Here is a 5,365-nt window from a genome sequence, read left to right as displayed (position 1 = left end):
AGACGAAAGGGGGGCCGCGCCCCCTCCTCCTTGTCCTATTCGGACTCCCTAGGAGGTGGGGCGCCACCCCCCTACGGGCTTCCTTATCTCTCCCCTATGCCCATGTAGACCCAATACTTCCCCGGGGGTTCCGGTAACCCCTCAGTACTCCGGTAAAATACCGGAATCACTCGAAACCATTCCGATGTCCGAATACTATCTTCCAATGTATGAATCTTTACCTCTCGGCCATTTTGAGACTCCTCGTCATGTCCGTGATCTCATCCGGGACTCCAAACAAACTTCGGTCACCAAAACACATAACTCATAATACAAATCGTCATCGAACGTTAAGCGTGCGGACCCTACGCTTCGAGAACTATGTAGACATGACCGAGACACATCTCCGGTAAATAACCAATAGCGGAACCTGGATGCTCATATTGGTTCCTACATATTCTATGAAGATCTTTATCAGTGAAACCGCAATAAGAACATATGTTATCCCCTTTGTCATCGGTATGTTACTTGCCCGAGATTTGATCGTTGGTATCATCATACCTAGTTCAATCTCGTTACCGGCAAGTCTCTTTACTCGTTCCGTAATGCATCATCCCGCAACTAACTCATTAGTTACATTGCTTGCAAGGCTTATAGTGATGTGCATTACCGAGATGGCCCAGAGATACCTCTCCGACACTCGGAGTGACAAATCCTAATATTGATCTATTGTCAACCCAACAAACACCTTCGGAGACACCTGTAGAGCATCTTTATAATCACCCAGTTACGTTGTGACGTTTGATAGCACACATGGTGTTCCTCCGATATTCGGGAGTTGCATAATCTCATAGTCAGAGAAATATGTATAAGTCATGAAGAAAGCAATACCAATAAAACTTAACGATCATTATGCTAAGCTAACGGATGAGTCTTGTCCATCACATCATTCTCTAATGATGTGATCCCGTTCATCAAATGACAACACATGTCTATGGTCAGGAAACTTAACTGTCTTTAATTAACGAGCTAGTCAAGTAAATGCATACTAGTGACGCTCTGTTTTGTCTATGTATTCACACATGTACTAAGTTTCCGGTTAATACAATTTTAGCATGAATAATAAACATTTATCATGATATAAGGAAATATAAATAACAACTTTATTATTGCCTCTAGGGCATATTTGCTTCACTATATACATCTTATTTACGAAAAAGTTAGAACATCTTATACTTGTGAATGGAGGGAGTAGCTTATTGTTGTTTGGAGCCAAAAACTATCGCTTGGTTAGGAACACAAAACGTGGCCATGACATATGCATTAGCATTACTACATATTTTTAAAGATGTAGCTCGTCCGAGAAGAAAAAAAAGAGGTTGTAAAAACAATATTTGTCAGAACGAAGCCGCTGCCGCCACCACAATTTGACACGGTAGATTGTGGCCTCCCCTCAGTCCCGCACCATTAGAGCCGACAGAGGAGTATGGGGCAACTACCTACCAGTGGTTGAGGAGTAATAGCGCGGAGCGCCCGAAAAATCACCTCTCTAAGGTTTGGAAAGGAGAAAACGGTTCAGTCATAAACAAGACTTTATAATACAAATTACTAGTTAAAGTTACTTCTTTTTAACTATTCAACATGCAAGATTGTCAACTTTGTAGAAACTTCATTTCGGAAAATTGTGCTTCCCCGTCCCAATTAAAACATTGGTTTTCATGAAAGTCAAACTTCACAAACTTTAATAGATGAAATATCTATATCTACAATGCTAAGTATATACCATACGAAAATATATTTCATGATAAATCTAGTGGTATTGATTTTTCTCTATTGGTACTCTCTATCTCTACACGGGTGAGGAAATCATTTTTCTCTTTTCTTTTGTTTATATACACACAATGACTATGTTTTTTAGACAAGCCCAACTACCACGTTTTTCTTCTTCAGAACTACCACAATGACCGGAGAGCTCCTCGCGAGCGTCTTCAGCACCAACTAGCGATCGTGGCGCCCGCAGGTCAAATCATGGGCCGCAGCCCAGCGCGCCTCGCCAGCTTGCTCGCTAGCCTCCCTACTCGCTTACGCCTTGGCTCACTTGATCGCTAGCTGGCTCCCGCTCGTATCCCTAAATCGCTACAGTACATACTCATTTTTCTTAGAAAAAAAAACAACCAGTTGGCTGCAGTATGTATTCTTGTTGTTAGGAAAAAGTTAATCAATTTTGAAAACAGTCCGACAAATTTTACAAAAAGTTCATCGAATTTGGAAAAAACCATTGAATTTGAAAAATAGTTCATCAAATTTCAAAAAGTTCATCAAAAATGGAAAAAGTTCATCGAATTTGAAAAAAGTTCATCGGATTTCAAAAAAGTTCATCTAATTTGAAAAAATGTTCATGGAATTCAAAAAAAGATCGTGGAATATGGAAAAAGTTCATTGAATTCATAAAAAGTTCATTGAATATGGAAAAAAGTTCATCGGGTTTGAAAAAGTTCATCGAATTTCAAAAACAAATTCATCATTGAAAAAAGTTCATCAAATTTGAAAAATGTTCATCAGGTTTGAAAAAATGTTCATTGGATTTTAAAAAGTTCATCAAATTCAAAAAAAATCATTGAGTTTGAAAACAAAGTTCATCAAATCAGAATAAAGTCCACGAATTTCAAACGAAAATTCCTGTATTATAAAAAAAGCTTAAAAGGGTAAAATAGAAATGAATAAAAATAGAAAAAAATAACAAAACCATTCCAGTAAAAAAAGAAAGAAGAAAAGAAGGAAAAACCTGTAACTAAACACCTGAAGCGCAGTTGGCTGGTTGGTTTGGGTAGCGAAGGTTGAAGCAGGCGATAGCTGTTCAAATCACGGTACGTACCTACACGTATTGTTCTTTGCATCTTTAAAACCGAAAAAATGAACTGTGGGCCGCCGGCCCAGCGTCGATAAGGGGGTGTGCGCCCTGTACCATTAACACTATATCGGACGCAGAAGGCGCCAAATAGGGTTTGGCCAATGACCGAGTTGCCCATTTGAGAGAAACGGCCCTGTGTGGATATTGTGCCAAATTGTAGTCCAGTGCATTGCGGCACGCAACACAGTTCGGAATTTGGCTCTATGTTTTAATACCACATCGCTTGTCGAAGAGAGATTAAACATGTATATAACCTTTCCCACGGTGAAGTATGGCACAGCGTGGTGAGCGCTGTCAGCAACTCAAATACTGGTATATGATGATATGAAATTCTGGACTCTGGAAGACCACACGACACGCTGTGGTTGGCATTTTTTGTGTGTCCGCCTACCTTGTTTGTAGGCGTTGACTGCTCGGAGATTGCTTTTTTTTTCTTGCGGGAAGAGATTGCATTGTTGCTTCTGAAACAAGGACGGAATGTTTTCGCAGCATTGCATCTTCTTTTACGAGGCGTGGATTTATGACTCCATCATGGAGTAGTACTCCCTCCATTTCTAAATATAGTGCGTATTAGTTTTCTAGGGAAATTCCATATTATAGTGCGTAGTTTGAGCTCAATCCAATTATGGACGAAATTAGCCCTCCACCAACCCATCAAACGCAGAGCCTCCCTCCCTTGTTTATTTGTTCTGGTACACATCAGATGGGACAGACCCAGATGACTGGAGGGTGCCGTAGTTTCTCTCTAATTTTCTATTCTATTGGCATGGAACCTCGAACAGAACGATTGGGGCTTTCTCGTCCAAAACTTATCGCCAGCACATGCATTGGTATGTGGGCTGTTATCTATGCGCATTACATTTAGGAATGGAGGAAGTAATAGCCAGCAGATCATACTAGTACCATCATTTTTTTAACAAGATAGTAGTGTTATCATGGTAATTGATACATTATGTGGTATCTGCAGCTTATCAAAAAAGGTACACCCTCGGTTCATACCATATTTATAAGTTTTCAGAAATTGTGATGATAAAAAAGGATCATGTATGATTGTTTGACAAAACCTAGTATATCTGGTCATTAATTTGGAACACAGAGGTTATGAGTGTATGATCATTTGTGCTTTACACTTACTATATGACCTAAAGATTGTAACTGGGTGCACACCATCAACCATCTCAAATCGATAACATGCACCTTAAGAATGTGTAGCTCAAATTCTTCTTTTAGGACGTGTTAAATACTTTAACTTAGGGTAACCCGGTGTATAGAACTTTATGTATAATATTTTTCGTAGCTTGCAAATTATCATAAGTTCTTCCCGCAAAAGAAATAATATTTGGTCCTTAATTTGCCTTACTTTTTTCCAAAAAGGAGGCAGATTTATTATAAAGATTCATCGGAAGTGCAAAATACTTCAATCATAATAAAATTACATTGAGGTCCATGGACCATCGAACGACCACTACTGTCGTCAAAACGAGCCATCAATGTGCCGCGCTACTGCCATAGCGGAGCCGACCTAACCTTGTCGATGACAGCCGGGAAGTCTTCGTCCATGTCCCTTAAGGACCAACGCCCCGAGGCCGCGGTCGACGCCGCTGAATCCTTGAATCGATCTGAAGAACCTGACATCAAATCCCGTAGTCGTGCACGCACGACGAGAAAACCTATCCTCGACACCCCAAGGAGCTGGCGGGAATCTATTCCGACTGGTGAACTTGAAGAGGATCAAAGCCCGGAAGACTGACTCAAAGAACAAGCGACGCCATCCGTCCGAGTACTGCCCTTGCGAGGACTAAAATCCTAACATATCTACTAGCTGAAGCCGAGGCACCAGGATATCATTCTAGTGAGTGTCTGCATCAATACACGGTGCTTCTAAAAAAATCATCATTTGATCTTAGGATCACCTGATTTACATGGAACAACATATCATGAGTGCATACATACCGACGCATAAGCATCTACTCTTTTTACAAGATTTCTTGCGAAAAAGAAGACAACGTTTAGAAGATCAGTAAAGAAACTAATCCAGGAATGATGCAGCTGTGTTGTGGTCGATTTGCAAGATGCATGATAATGCATCCTTTTTATTATAATCCAGTCATAATCTTCTATATCTAAATAGCTAGCCCTCACTAATATATTTCTCTTAACATGCAAGCATGTCACATCATCAAGCAACATGCATGGCAAAAGGTCCACCACAACATGCATTCATGCACATGAAAATGTCCACCTCAACATGCAAACATATATTAGATATTTTACGATACATTAATCAAACACAATAAAGCATGTGGATTTGCAATTTTAGTTTTCGTAGTATCACTATTCACGTTCCATAGAAATCACATATCATCGAAATGTATTGCAAATATTCCCGCAACAACGTGCGGGGTATCATCTAGTTACTAATATGGTGGATCACACATCGCTTAACGCCCATTTTGCAGGACTTTTATACGTACG

The sequence above is a fragment of the Triticum aestivum genome, chromosome 5A (assembly GCF_018294505.1).
Source record: "Triticum aestivum cultivar Chinese Spring chromosome 5A, IWGSC CS RefSeq v2.1, whole genome shotgun sequence".
In the NCBI taxonomy this organism is placed as follows: domain Eukaryota; kingdom Viridiplantae; phylum Streptophyta; class Magnoliopsida; order Poales; family Poaceae; genus Triticum; species Triticum aestivum.
The sequence above is the reverse complement of the archived record's forward strand: the minus strand, read 5'-3'. Positions refer to the sequence as shown.